Raw genomic sequence first — 15,992 nt, 5'->3', positions numbered from 1 at the left:
GAGTGAAACCATATGGTATCTGTCTTTCTCTGTATGGCTTATTTCACTTAGCATCACACTCTCCAGTTCCATCCACGTTGCTACAAAAGGCCATATTTCATTTTTTCTCATTGCCACGTAATATTCCATTGTGTATATAAACCACAATTTCTTTATCCATTCATCAGTTGATGGACATTTAGGCTCTTTCCATAATTTGGCTATTGTTGAGAGTGCTGCTATGAACATTGGGGTACAAGTGGCCCTATGCATCAGTGCTCCTGTATCCCTTGGATAAATTCCTAGCAGTGCTATTGCTGGGTCATAGGGTAGGTCTATTTTTAATTTTCTGAGGAACCTCCACACTGCTTTCCAGAGCGGCTGCACCAATTTGCATTCCCACCAACAGTGCAAGAGGGTTCCCGTTTCTCCACATCCTCTCCAGCATCTATAGTCTCCTGATTTGTTCATTTTGGCCACTCTGACTGGCGTGAGGTGATACCTGAGTGTGGTTTTGATTTGTATTTCCCTGATAAGGAGCGACGCTGAACATCTTTTCATGTGCCTGTTGGCCATCCGATGTCTTCTTTAGAGAAGTGTCTATTCATGTTTTCTGCCCATTTCTTCACCGGGTTATTTGTTTTTCGGGTGTGGAGTTTGGTGAGCTCTTTATAGATTTTGGATACTAGCCCTTTGTCCGATGTGTCATTTGCGAATATCTTTTCCCATTCCGTTGGTTGCCTTTTAGTTTTGTTGGTTGTTTCCTTTGCTGTGCAGAAGCTTTTTATCTTCATAAGGTCCCAGTAATTCACTTTTGCTTTTAATTCCCTTGCCTTTGGGGATGTGTCGAGTAAGAGATTGCTACGGCTGAGGTCAGAGAGGTCTTTTCCTGCTTTCTCCTCTAAGGTTTTGATGGTTTCCTGTCTCACATTTAGGTCCTTTATCCATTTTGAGTTTATTTTTGTGAATGGTGTGAGAAAGTGGTCTAGTTTCAACCTTCTGCATGTTGCTGTCCAGTTCTCCCAGCACCATTTGTTAAAGAGGCTGTCTTTTTTCCATTGGATGTTCTTTCCTGCTTTGTCAAAGATGAGTTGGCCATACGTTTGTGGGTCTAGTTCTGGGGTTTCTATTCTATTCCATTGGTCTATGTGTCTGTTTTGGTGCCAATACCATGCTGTCTTGATGATGACAGCTTTATAGTAGAGGCTAAAGTCTGGGATTGTGATGCCTCCTGCTTTGGTCTTCTTCTTCAAAATTCCTTTGGCTATTCGGGGCCTTTTGTGGTTCCATATGAATTTTAGGATTGCTTGTTCTAGTTTCGAGAAGAATGCTGGTGCAATTTTGATTGGGATTGCATTGAATGTGTAGATAGCTTTGGGTAGTATTGACATTTTGACAATATTTATTTTTCCAATCCATGAGCAGGGAATGTCTTTCCATTTCTTTAAATCTTCTTCAATTTCCTTCATAAGCTTTCTATAGTTTTCAGCATACAGATCCTTTACATCTTTGGTTAGATTTATTCCTAGGTATTTTATGCTTCTTGGTGCAATTGTGAATGGGATCAGCTTCTTTATTTGTCTTTCTGTTGCTTCATTGTTAGTGTATAAGAATGCAACTGATTTCTGTACATTGATTTTGTATCCTGCAACTTTGCTGAATTCCTGTATCAGTTCTAGCAGACTTTTGGTGGAGTCTATCGGATTTTCCATGTATAATATCATGTCATCTGCAAAAAGCGAAAGCTTGACTTCATCTTTGCCAATTTTGATGCCTTTGATTTCCTTTTGTTGTCTGATTGCTGATGCTAGAACTTCCAGCACTATGTTAAACAGCAGCGGTGAGAGTGGGCATCCTTGTCGTGTTCCTGATCTCAGGGAAAAAGCTCTCAGTTTTTCCCCGTTGAGGATGATGTTAGCTGTGGGCTTTTCATAAATGGCTTTTATGATCTTTAAGTATGTTCCTTCTATCCCGAAAAAAATTTTTCTTTGAACGTTTATTCACTTTTGAGAGAGAGAGAGAGAGAGTGAGCACGAGCCAGGGAGGGGCAGAGAGTGAGGGAAACAGAATCTGAAGCAGGCCCCAGGTTCTGAGCTGTCAGCACAGAGCCCGACATGGGGCTGGAACCCACAAACTGTGGAATCATGGCCTGAGCCGAAGTCAGACGCTTAACCAACTGAGCCACCCAGGCACCCCAGTTTGTTCAATTTTTTTTTTAAAGTTTATTTATTTGGAGAGACAGCTGGAGAGGGGCAGAGTGAGAGAGGGAGAGAGAGAATCCCAGGCAGGCTCCGTGCTGTCAGTACAGAGCCCGATGCAGGGCTTGAGTTCATGAACTGTGAGATAGTGACCTGAACTGAAACCAAGGATCAGATGCTTAACTGACCAAGCCACCAGTGCCCCAGTTTGTTTATTTTCAATGTAATTTTGAATTTATTTATTTATTTTTTGGTTTTTAATGTTTATTATTTATTGAGAGAGAGAGACAGCACAAGCAGGGAGGGTTAGAGAGAGGGAGACACAGAATCCGAAGCAGCTCCAGGCTCCGAGCTGTCAGCACAGAGCCCGATGCGGGACTCGAACTCATGAACTGTGAGATCATGACCTGGGCTGAAGTCGAATGCTTAACTGACTGAGCCACCCAGGCACCCCTGTAATTTTGAAGTTAGGGGAAAGGCACTTTTCCAGGTGAGCATTAAGGCATATCAAATGGGATTCATGTATTTATTTAACAAATGAGGTTCTAGAACACAGCAATGAATAATTAGATAAAAATGCCTTTCTTCACAGAACTTGTGTTCTACTTGGGGGAAAGAAGCCGTGAGCAAGTTAACTGAGTGAGTGAATTTTCTAGAATGCTGGAAAGTGATAAACACTTTGGAGAGAAATGAAGCCGAGTGGGTGGAGGGGCGCACGTCAGACAGCACGCCCACATACGCCCACGGTATTGAGCAGGGTGGTCGCAGCTGGCCTGGCCGAGAAGATGACTGTTTGCAAAGACAGGAATCATGTGCTGGGACTGGCAAGATGAATGTCCTGGGGAAGAGCATTCCAGAGACAGAGCCTCAGGGGTGAGGAGGGAATGTTTGAGGAATAGCCAGGAGGCCACTTGAAAGTGAGAAGGGCGGCAGTGAGCTCAGAGAGGGAATGGGTCAGGCTCTGAGGGCTTGTAGGCCATTGTGAAGACCAGCCCTTACTCAGCGTGGGGAGCCATTGGAGGCTTTGGGGCAGAGGAGTGACATTACAGGAGTCACATTTTATTTTATTTTATTTTTTTTTCAACGTTTATTTATTTTTGGGACAGAGAGAGACAGAGCATGAACAGGGAGGGGCAGAGAGAGAGGGAGACAAGATTGGAAACAGGCTCCAGGCTCTGAGCCATCAGCCCAGAGCCCGACGCGGGGCTCGAACCCACGGACTGTGAGATCGTGACCTGGCTGAAGTCGGACGCTCAACCGACTGCGCCACCCAGGCGCCCCGAGGAGTCACATTTTAAAAGGGCCTTCTGATTGTGTGGTGGGAATGGACGGAATGAGGACAAGTGTGGAAGCAAGAGTACAAGTAGGGGACAGTGAGAGTGTCTTCACGCCGGTGATTGTATCTGGGACTGTAAATCCGAATGCCCAGTGCAAACATGACCTAAATAACAGTTTACACTATTATTACTGTCTCATCCAGCCACTTCCCATCTACCCCCAGGCCCTCAAATTTGCTGGCAGTATGGTTGATGCTGACGACATGGGGATGGGGGAAGATCTGGAACCTGCCTTACAGAAGCTTAGAGTCTAGACTCTAGGTACTAGGCAAATAGATGATCCGGAAATGAGTGTGACAGCTAGAAGAACTGGGTATGGTGGGCATGCTGGAAACACAGCTTTCTGTCTACGCCCAGGGGATATAAACGGGCAGGCACTGGAGTTCATGCAAGGGGAGAAGATCAGGCAGAAGAGGGAAGGCAAAATGTACGTGAGGAAGAACACAGCACATTCGGGAAAACCACAGGTGGACGGTGGGCCACAAGCGGAACTGTTGAGGTGTGTGCACGCCGTGAGCTCTTCAGAGAGTTCTTGGGGGAGCCGGGAGGACTCCTGGTCCGCACAAGCTCCGGCCCGACCCCTGGCCTTGCTCTCCTACACCGGCACTGTTTCCGGATAGATGAATAACCAGTACCTGCCTTTGGCAGATGCCGTCAATTCTTCGGGATCCAGTCGCTGGAAAGATCAGAGTTTTGTTCAGCCTAATAACTGATTTTTTTTTTTTAACAGCATTACTGAGATATAATTTACATACCATACAACTTACCTGTTAGTGTATAATTCAGTTATTTTTAGTAAGCTCACCAAGTTGTGCATTTGTCCATCACTCTGAAAAAGACCCCTTATGCCCGTTTGCAGTCGGGCCCCTTCCAGCCCCCAGCTGTAGGCAATCATTTACTTCCCGTCCCTGTAGATCTGCCTTTTCTGGACATTTCGTATAAGTAGATTCATACAATATGTCGTGTTTTGTGTCTGACTTTGGTTTCTTGCATCATGTTTTCAAGGTTCATCTATATCGTAGCATGTATTCGTACTTTGTTCAACAGCTCTTTATTGTTGAATGGTATTTAATTTTATGGATATACCACATTTTGTTGATCTGTTCACCAGTTGATGGCTGTTTGGATTCTGACCACTTTTTGGCTGTGAGGAATAATGTCCACTTTTTACCAGAAGGGCAGCCAGTGGGCAGATGGTTCTCTGTGATAAGCACACAAGAGTAACCAACTTTGTCATTACAGTCTTGGTGTTCTTGGTTTGCCCCTTTTGTAAGGCTGATTGATTAATGGATATTATTTGAGCCACTTAATAGCTGAGTGACTCTGCCCAGTTGCCTGCTTCCTTATCTGTAAAGTAGGGGTATTTATAGGTGTGGTACTTGGTGCAAGGTGTCGTTGTAAGGATTAAGTAATATTATAAAGAGGAGGATATATGCAAGGTAGCCGGTGATTGGCCCTGTGCCTCTCCCCTCCTCCCACCCCGCTACCTCTGGGGAAGTGGGTGGGAATGAGAAAGGGCATAAGGAACTGGACTGCTTTGGGTGTTTAGTGCTCATTTTGGAGAGTTGCACGTTCAGGTCTTGGCCTGGGTGGACTTGGAGGCTGGAAGGCCTCCTAGACTGGGCCAGCTGGGGAGACCCACGGGAGAGTCGGGGGCAGGGGCCACAGCTGTAAGCCTTGCTGGCTCCCTGTGGCTGCGTGGCCCCGGAGGGAAACTGGGGTCTTGGTTTCGTCCCGCAGACAACCATGAATGTTCTGGTGTCTGTCTCCCATTGATGAGTTGTATCTGGAAGAGAGAAGTGGCGGATTTAGGGATCTTTGGCTGGATTTGAGCCACAACGTGTTTTCTTTGGGCTCCTCAGGCCCTTAAGATGCATTCAGTAAGTTGCGAGTGTTTAACATCTGGAGATGTGGTGTGCGCACGTGCGCTCTCTCTCACAAAATAAATAAATAAATAAATGTTTAAAAAAAGCTTTAAAAAAACTGTGAAAGGGGGCCGCCTGGGTGGCTTAGTCGGTTGAGCGTCCGACTCTTGATTTCAGCCCAGGTCATGATCTCACGGTTCGTGGGGCTCTGAGTCGGCCTCTAAGCCTCCTTGGGATTCTCTCTCTCCCTCTCTCTTGGCCCTTTCCCCTTGCTCTCTCTCTCTTTCTCAAGATAAATAAATAAACATTAAAAAAAAAAAAAGCTTTTGAATCTGGAGATCTGACCACAGGGACCTTCTTACATGGTGTCAAGTGAGCAGAGCTTAAGAGGTGGTCCCTTGCCCCTTTACACGCTGGCCTGAGTTTTTACCTCTTGTGTTTGCAACCACTGGTGTAGAGCTGTGCTGGCCAACAGCATAGCCGTGAGCCTCCTGTGGCTTATTTAAAATTAAATAACTTCATGTTTGTTTGTTTGTTTAATTTTTTTTAAATGTTTTTATTTATTTTTGAGACAGAGAGAGACAGAGCACGAGCAGGGGAGGGGCAGAGAGAGAGGGAGACACAGAATCCGAAGCAGGCTCCAGGCTCTAAGCTGTCAACACAGAGCCCGACGCGGGGCTTGAACTCACGGACCGTGAGATCATGACCCGAGCCAAAGTCGGACGCTTAACCGACTGAGCCACCCAGGCGCCCCGAGTAACTTCATCTTCTAAGTAAAATTTAAAGTTCTGTTTCTCATTCACACTCCTATTTCAGTTGCTCTCTAGGCACGTGTGGCTAGCGGCTGCTGATCGATCGCACAGACACAGAACGTTTCTGTGACCCCTGAAAGTTGTAGATCTGTAGCGGTTACCAACTGCCTCTGTCTGTATTCAGACCTTGCCTCCTAGCCTCATCTGACCTATTGCGGCCCATGTGTAGAACCAAGTGGTTGGGTGATGTGATGGCTCGAAGTTCCTTTCTAACAGTAAAATCCTTGTATATGGGCAACGACAGGTAACACGCCGAGAACTTGGTTAGTCCCATTAATCTCTGGATTATTGATGTTTTAACAGACTTCCATCCTTTAATAGACCAGAAGCCCTTCCAGAGGAATACCCAGTGACATTATCCTTGGGATGAGTGTCGCAGGGACTCCCTCGGTGACTACTTTGAAGGACAGCCAGTTTGGGTGAATAATTCTCCCATTCTATATGTCTGTACACGAAAGTCACTGACTTTATCGCACTCTTTTTTGGAATTTGTGTTGTGCTGTTATTCTTGAGATTAAAAGTGAGTACAGCGTAGAGTGCTAATGAACTTCTTCCTTACTTAATAAGGTTGCAACGTGGAGTCTTTTAAAATAACCAACAAATTTGTAGAAGTCAGCAGCCTGTAGCCCCACAGGGCACCAAGTGCATTATGTTAAAAATAGAGCTCATCTAGTATACAGTATACTTTGACCCAGCAGTTTGTCCTTTTCAGAATTTGTCCTAAGGAGATAGCCGTACATGTGTGGAAGTGGGCACCCATCACAGTATTGTTTGAAGTAATGAAAAATTCTAACCAACCCTGAGTGCCAGCATTGGTTTGGAAGATTGGATCAGTAGTTATGGTACTTGGATACAATAGGGTATCAGATAGCCACTGAAAATGAGGGTATAGATCCTTGTCTGTTCATTTGGGAAGACTTCGTGGCATATTGAGTGAACCCCCCTCCCCCCCCCCCCCCCCCCCAGTTTATGTAAAATTCACATGCAGATATGCTCCTGCAGAGATGTCCTGTGGGGACAGCCATCAAAGTGTTAATAAGGTTATTATCGAGTGATGGGATTTGGGGCAACCTTATTTTCTTCAGACTTCTGGTCCTCTTTCCCCCTAGTAATCTAGGCTTGTTTCATTTTGTTTTTTGTTTGTTTGTTTGTTTGTTTGTTTGTTGGCTTGTTTCATTTTTTGTTTTTTAACATGGTGCTCTCATCACTTACTGAGTACCTACTGTATTCCAGGCATTTTCTTTTTTTTTTTTTTTTTTTTAATTTTTTTTTTCAACGTTTATTTATTTTTGGGACAGAGAGAGACAGAGCATGAACGGGGGAGGGGCAGAGAGAGAGGGAGACACAGAATCGGAAACAGGCTCCAGGCTCTGAGCCATCAGCCCAGAGCCTGACGCGGGGCTCGAACTCCCGGACCGCGAGATCGTGACCTGGCTGAAGTCGGACGCTTAACCGACTGCGCCACCCAGGCGCCCCTCCAGGCATTTTCTTAAGACTCTTCACCCTCAGGTGTATTCTTTAAGGTATTATTGTCGTGATCTTACTGATAAAGCATGTGAAGCCTGGAGACGGAGCCATCCAGCTGGCCAGTAGGGTTGGTAGAGCAGGTATTGAGTCCCAGATCTGTGTGACAAAGCCCTGCACTTTGTCCTGTTGTGGGCGCTGTCAGGGCAGCAGAGAAGTTTGAGCAAAGGCTCACCAGAGAGGTTTTCTGGTATAACTGTCAGAGAAGTACTGTGTCTTGCTTGAGGTCATACATAAGCTAGCTCGAGAGAGATGAGAAAGACGTTAAACGTGGGGTTCTGGATACTGGGAGTTTGTTCACAAATCTGAAGATGGTCTTGATGAAGTCGGGAGGCTTGGGTTTGTTTCCAGTTCAGTCACTGCTCAAACTTCGTGACTTTGGGTAAATCTTTTGGCAATCTCTTTGGTCTTTATTTTCCTCATTTGCAAATTCAGGATAGTATAGTCTGCATCTCAGGTTACTGTGAGATTATTCAGGTTCACCCCAAAGTGCCTTAAAAACAATAAAGTACAACACGAATGCAAAATATTATATTTACTGAAGCCAGTCCAGTCGTCTGAGGCTTAAGGAATGTAGTGGTCTTCCTACCTAGCTTGTCCCTTACGGACTTTTTTGGAGAAAAGAATTTAGTATTTCATACAGATGTCACGCTCTAGGACGAAAACTGTGGTGGTTTCTGTTTTGGTGCTTTTTTTACTGGTGGTTTGGAAAGTAAGGGAGGCAGAGACTAGTCACAGACTTACAGGTCAAGGAGTCCAAGGAGCACTGCCACTTTTTTAGTTTTTAAACTTAAAAAAAATTACAAACTATCTGTAGAAAGTGCATGGAACACAAAGACACAGTTTTATAAGTTGAGATAAAACTAATAGTTGTTAACTGCCACTCTGGAACAGATATAGAACATTGCCAGCGTTCCCCAAAGTAACCACTCTCCTGACTTTTATGGTAATCACTTTTCTTTTCTTTTCTTTTCTTTTCTTTTCTTTTCTTTTCTTTTCTTTTTCTCTTTTCTTTTCTCTTTTCTTTTCTCTTTTCTTTTCTGTCTTATCACCTAAATATGCACTTTAAAATTATAGTTTATGTTTGCTTGTTTTTGAACTTCATACAAAAGTTTCATTACTTAGTGTCTGGCCTTTTCACTCGTTATTACGAGATTTATCTACACCATTGAGCATAGTTGTGATTCATTCATTTTTATTCTTGGGTATGAAAACCACAACCCATCCAGTAGATGGACACATGGATTTATAGATTTAGGCTATTATAAATAGTGTTGCTTTGATGAATTTTGTATATTTCACCTGTTCTATATGTACAGGTATGTCTATTGGGCATATTCCTAGTGGTGGAATTGCTGCAAATTTTGTAGATAATAGCAGGGTGTTTTCTTTTCTTTTTAAATGTTTATTTATTTTGAGAGAGAGAGAGAGAGAGAGAGAGAGAGAGAGAGAGAGAGAGAGAGCATGTGTGTGTGGGGGGGGGGGACAGAGAGAGGGAGAGAGAGAAGCCCAAGCAGGCTCCGCACTCAAAGCAGAGTCCGACACAGAGCTTGATGACACAGAGCTCGATACCATGATTGTGAGATCATGACCTGAGCCAAAATCAAGAATCGGAAGCTTAACTGACTGAGCCACCCAGGTGCCCCCAAAGATGTTTTCTGAAGTGTTGTTTGTACCAATTTACATTCCAACCAGCATGTATGAGAGTTTGCATGTTCTTGTCACACTTGGTATTGTCAGTCTTTAATTTTAGCCATTCTGGGGAGTATGTATCAGTGTCTCTTTATATTTTTACTTTCCATTTCTCTGATGATTAATGGAGGCTTAACAACTTTTCATATACTTCTGACCATTGCTGTCTTTTATGAAGTGTCTGTTCAGCTATTTTGCCCATTTTTGTCCTGGGTTGCCTATTGATTGGCTTGTAGAAGATCTCTATATATGTACTGTATATTCTGGAATCAGGCCTGTGGTTGCTTATTTGTTTTATAAATACCTTCTTTCAGTGTGACTTGCCTTTTACTTTCTTACAGTGTTTGATATGCCAAAGTTCTTAATTTTAGTTTGATCCAGTTCATCAGTCTTTTCCTTTAGGGTTTGTGTTTATTGTGCCCTGCTATTTTCTTATGTCAATTTCTAAAAGCTTTATGGTTTTGCCTTTCCACACTTATATCTGTTACTGGGAATTCATTTTTATGTATGGTGTGAGGTAGGAGTCAGTTTCTTTCTTATTCCATATATTCAGTTGACTCGGGCATTTATTTAAAAGAACAACCCTGTTCTCACTGGTCTGTAGTACCCACTTTCTCATAAGTTAAGTGCCCATATATGTGTGAGTCTGTTTCTTTATTCTGTCCTTTTAATACAGTTGTCTCTCCTTGACCTGATAGCACATTGCCTTAATCATTACCATTTTGTAATAAATCTTGATATCCAGCGGAAGCAAGTTTTATCACCTCTTGTCTCACCATTTACATTTCCGCATAGGTTTTGGAATCAATTTGTGAACTTCTTAAAAAAATACACAGTTGGAATTTTGAGTGAAATTTTACTGAATGTAGATCAATTGAGGAAAAATGAGAATTTCACTGTACTGAATATTCCAACCTATAGTTTATCTTTCCATTTATTTTAGTGCTCTTTCATTTTTTTTAGTTGTTCCATAGCTTTTTGGGTAGGTATTTATCTTGGCTAGCTTTATTCCTAGGTGTTTATTTTTATGCAGTTAAATATGGAAACTTAAAAAAAATTCCTTTTTGGCTTGTTGGTGCGGAAATGTAGTTGATTCTTTTATATATTGACTTTGGATTATTCAGTCTTGCTTAGCTAACTTTTTAATTTTATAATATACCTGTAGATCTTCTAGATCTTCTATTTATATAGTTTCCATTAATAATGGCAGTTTTGCTTCTTTATGAGTTTTATACCTCCAGTTTGTTGGTTTTTTTTCCCCCTTGGTATTTCATCATGAAGTATGCTAGATTTGACACTTGGATCAAGATTTGGCTCTATCCACCTTTGGCTGTTTTGAATAATGCTGTTAGGAACATAGTTGTACAAGTATCTTTTGGAATCCTGCTTTCACTCCTTTTGAGTATATACCCAGAAGTGGAGTTGCTGGATCATATGGTAATTTTGTGTTTAATTATTTGAGGGCCCACTGTATCATTCTCCACTGTTTTATATTCCTACCAGCAGTGTATCAAGAGTTCTAATGTCCCCGTGTCCTCACCAGCACTTGTTATTTTCTTTCTTTATTTTCGTTTTCATTTAAAAAGGATGTTTATTATTTATTTTGAGAGAGAGAGCAGGGGAGGGCAGAGAGAGAGAAGGGAAGGGGGGAGAGAGAACCCTAAGCAGGCTCTGCACTGCCAGCACAGAGCCTGATGCAGGGCTCAAACTCAGAAACCGTGAGATCATCACCAGAGCCGAAATCCAACCAACTGAGCCACCCAGGTGCCCCCTTTTGCTTGTTTTCTGTTTTTTTTTTTTTAAAGCAGGCTTTACTCCCAGTGCAGAGCCCAGTGTGGGGCTTGAACTCACAACCTTGAGTTCATGACCTGACGTGAGATGCTGGATGCCTAACGGATTGAGCCACCCAGGCACCCCTCTTCCTCCCTTCCTCCTTTCCTCCCTTCTGTTATAATAGTGATCCAAATGGGTCACAGCTATTGCTTTTTACCTGCTGTTGCTGACTGTCCTTTTTGAACTCCATTTGAACTTATGTTCGTTCTTTTCTGTCTATTCTTTGTCTCTTACCTATTTTTTTTGAATATTTCATCCTTTTGCCTTTTCATTGCGGATTTTTTTCTGCAGACTTAGTGTCCAGTGTGCTTTTATTTTTATTTATTTATTTATTTATTTTTCAATATATGAAATTTATTGTCAAATTGGTTTCCATACAACACCCAGTGCTCATCCCAAAAGGTGCCCTCCTTAATACCCATCACCCACCCTCCCCTCCCTCCCACCCTCCAGTGTGCTTTTAAACCCATCCATTGAATACTGAATTTTGGATATTGTATTATATGGTGCTTTTGAAAACTGATGTCACTTTTTAAAGTTCGTAATTTCTCTCCCCCAAATTTTAATTGTGTTTTATCTTCTTACATATAGTAAGAATTACTATTATTATTATTATTATTATTATTATCATTATCATTATTATTATAAGTAAGCTTTATATCCAACATGGGGCTTGAACTCATGACTCTGAGATCAAGAATCACATGCTCTACTGACTGAGCCAGCCAGGTGCCCCAGAATTATTATTTTAATATCTAATTATTTTCATGCGCATAGTTCAGTGTGTCTGTGTTTCTGTCAGTTTTCATTTCTAGGTATCATGTGTGCCTGGTTATCTTTGGTTGTATTTTGGACATTGTATTTGCAAATTGTTTAAAGAAGTAAAATGAGGGGGTGCCTCAGTGGCTCAATTGGTTAAGCGTTTGACTCTTGATCTTGCCTCACATCATGATCTCACAGTTCATGAGTTCGAGCCCTGAGTCAGGCTCTGTGCTGATAGTGTGGAGCGTGCTTGGGATTCTCTGTCTTCCTTTCTCTCTGCCCCTCCCCAGCTTACATTTTCTCTCCCTAAAATAAATCAACATTAAAAAAAGAAGTAAATTGAAGACTAGATTGGATGATGTTCTCTCCATCCAGAAGTGCTTTGTGTTTTCATCTGCCTAGGGCTTTAGGGCACCACTAAGCCAAGATCATTTCCATCTGATGTCAAGGATTGCTATTTTTGGGGGCCACCCAGATTCTTAGAAGCTAATCTGTGGTTGTTTAGGCTGTTTTACTTTCAGTTCACTCTTCTAAGGTCTAGCCATTTGGATTTCTAACTCACGTTGTAGGGGGCTATGCAAGCCACCAACCTTTGGGGGCTCTGGAATCCAGTCTGTTCTCCTGGACCCAAATGGATATTGAGAGTGATTCTCAGTGTTTTGGTTGCCCCTTCCCAGTGTCTAAATGGCCCAAGGGCAGAAGTGGGGCATTTGCTGCAGGCTCCTCCCTCTGGATTTTACTTTATTTATGTTTCATGACCTGGTAACTACTCTTTGCCTTCTTAGTTCTTTGATGTTTCCAACCAGATGTTCTTTTATAATTTAGCTAGCAATTTTAGTTGTTTTCAGCATGAGGGTGAGTCTGAGTTACTTCGCAATTATTACCTGCTTTTAAAATCTTTTTTTTTTTTTTAATGTGTATTTATTTTTGAGACAGAGGGAGACAGAACATGAGTTGGGGAAGGGCATAGAGAGAGGGAGACACAGAATCTGAAACAGGCTCCGGGCTCTGAGCTGTCAGCACAGAGCCTGATGTGGGGCTTGAACCCACGAACTGTGAGATCATGACCCAAGCCGAAGTCAGACGCTTAACCAACTGAGCCACCCAGGCGCCCCTAAAAGCATGTTTTTAAAGTTGTAGGATAAAGGAATTGTGTTGGACCTTGAGAACTCCTCTGTTCTCATCTGCTCAACGAATTCATTACTAAGTTAGTCAGGTAGCTTGTGTTTTGTTTTTGCTTTTGGTAAAGTAGGGGTTGATTGACCACCCACCATGTACCCACTACTGTGCCATATGTGTGTGTGTGTGTGTGTGTGTGTGTGTGTGTGTGTGTGTGTGTGTAATGGAAAGTTTGAAAAAATAACAAGGCATAATATTCCTTACATGTAAGGAGTTTAGTTGTGAAAACAAGCATAAACTCAGAAAATTGAATAGAATATCAAAGGAGGTGCTCAAAGGTAATGCCGAATCACTGGCTTAGTGAACACCAAGGCATTAAGTCCTGGGTGTGAGCCCGACCTCCTCCTTGCCTCTGCCCTCTCTCTCCCAGGCTGCCTTCCTCATGCTGGTCACTGTGCCCCCTGTTCCAGCCCCCTGTCACCTCTTCTTTGCCATTACAGCTATTCAGGGGTTGTCCCATCGTCTTCAAGACGTGTCTGAAGCCCTTGAGGAGCTGCCTCCCCTGCGACTTCTCGCCCCTGTCGTGTGCTTAAGCTGTCCCCATCGTGGCAGCCGTCTGTCTGCATGCACGCTTCCCTCAGCCTGCTTCCTTTGGTGCAAGGCTGGTTTTTCAAAACTTAGCTTCACACCGCGTGACTTTTTCTGGGAAGCCTTCTTTGCTGTCTGAGTCCCTTGCTGTCGGGAATCACAAATCTCTGCTGGACCACTGATCAGTGTCTGTTGCCCATGGTAATGGCAGTGACGGTGAGCTGGCTATAACAGCCAGCGTGTGTGCGTGGTCTAGCCCTGACCATGCACCAAGCGCTATTTCAAGCACTCGACGTACACAAAGCGACCTATGAGGGAGCTGTTACTGTTGTCCCCATTTTACAGGTAGGAAACTGAGGTACAGAGAGGCTTCACGGCTAATAATTGTGGTCTTCCAGGCAGTGGCTTTATTCATGTATCCCCTTCTTCAGTAGGGAAATGGAAACATAGGAGCAAGGCCTGAGCTGCAAAGATAAATGTTTGTGGGTGACGATTCCCTTTCTTGCCCACTGGGGCTGTGACTCAGGGTGAACTAGACAACTATATATGAACCCTCCCCCTCCCCCCCCCCCCCACCCTGCTTCCTTCCCAAGTTTTGTTGTTGATTCTGTTCTGTCCTCTCCTGTCCTATTTCCCTGGGTCTTAGCTGCCAAGCCAGGCTTCTTGGGGGAGTCTCTGGACTTCCCAGTCCATCTGGGCTAGACTTTTTGAAATTTACTCTGTAGGGTTTAGCTAGGCGTGATCTGGTCCAACCTACCAAGTAAACCTCCATCTTGGAAAGGATTGAAGTCTGTGCTCCCTCCAATTCTACAGGTAGCTTAACTGATGATAAGTGCTGTGATATCTGACAGAATTTTGAATCCTTTGAATAAGGATTATTATACTTTAGTGTTGAATGAGTGATGAAGGGATGTGGTGAGAACTCGAAGGCGGCAACATTTAGTATTTCCGTAATGAATAATGCTCCCACCTCCAACAAGTTATGCAACCACACTCATGCTTAGGATTCATCAGGGAAAAGCCAATTCCATTTAATTAATGGGCTGCTCTTTTTAAAATACAAGCATTAATGTTTGGCACTGTTTTGGATTTACAGGAAAATTACAGGATGGTACAGAGATTTCCAGTGTACCCCCCACTCAGACTCTCCGTTAATATTAACATTAGTACGGTATTGTTGTTACGATTAATAAAGCAATATTGATGCATTCTTATTAACTCAAGTCCAAAGTTTATTCAGAGTTCCTCACTCCCCCCTCCCTCCTCCCCCCCCCCCCCCCACTGTCCTTTATCTGTTCCTGGATCCCACCCAGGGTACACACTACAGTTGTCATGTGTCCCCAGACTCCTCCTCTAGGTTAGGACAGTTTCTTGGACTTCCATGTTTTTGATGACTTTATCAGTACTGGTCAGGCATCTTGTAAGATGTCCCTCTATGGGAATTTGATGTTTTCCTCATGATTAAATGGGCTTATGGATTTTGAGGATGTAAAGTGTCAGTTTAATCACACCATCACAAGCATAGATATGTCAGCATGATTTGTGACTGTTGTTATTGATCCTGATCATCTGGTTGAGGTGATGTTTGTCAGGTTTCTCCACTGTAAAGTTATTCCCCTCTGCTTTCATACTGTACTCTTTGGAAGGAAGTCAGAGTGTAATACCTAATCCTCTTTAGCCCCGCGAGTAAAGCCACCATTTTAAAATGTATTATACCATGACGTATTTAAAAAAGAAAAAAAAAAAAACCTGTTCTTTGTAAAGGAATTTTAGAATTACTTCCTTTAATATCTCCAAGGTTCCAGCCCCTTTCATAGGGCATGTAGTAGACATGTTTGTGTCCTGATTAATGGGCAGTTTGAAGCAGTGAATTCCAAGCTGAATAGAAAAGCCTGCGGTCTTTGCTTTTTCAAGCTCCTGCGGGCAGGGGCAGACAGATGAGAATTCGGAATCATAATTATATTGCCTGATGTTAGGATTATTATCTTTGCCTCAGTCTTACATGGTCTGTAAGATACTGGACTTCGTTTTGTTTTTTTTTTTTTTTTTAAAGAGAGGCAAACCATAAGATAGACTTTTTTTAATGTTTATTTTTGAGAGAGAACATGTGAGTGGAGGAGGGGCAGACACACACACACACACACACACACACACACACAATCCAAGGCAGGCTCCAGCCTATCAACACGGAGTCCGACATACACACACACACACACACACACACACACAAAATCCAAGGCAGGCTCCAGCCTATCAACACGGAGTCCGACATGGTGCTTGAAC

The 15,992-nt window shown here is 43.1% G+C and overlaps 1 protein-coding gene across 12 annotated transcripts in view; it reads left to right on the top strand.

Moving 5' to 3' along the window:
• The window catches only part of CLASP1 (cytoplasmic linker associated protein 1), a 277,780-nt gene that overhangs the window by 80,317 nt on the left and 181,471 nt on the right, over window positions 1-15,992 (top strand). The gene's annotated exons all lie outside the window — the stretch shown is intronic.

This window comes from Prionailurus viverrinus, chromosome C1 (genome assembly GCF_022837055.1).
Source record: "Prionailurus viverrinus isolate Anna chromosome C1, UM_Priviv_1.0, whole genome shotgun sequence".
Taxonomy (NCBI): domain Eukaryota; kingdom Metazoa; phylum Chordata; class Mammalia; order Carnivora; family Felidae; genus Prionailurus; species Prionailurus viverrinus.
The sequence above is the reverse complement of the archived record's forward strand: the minus strand, read 5'-3'. Positions and strand labels throughout refer to the sequence as shown.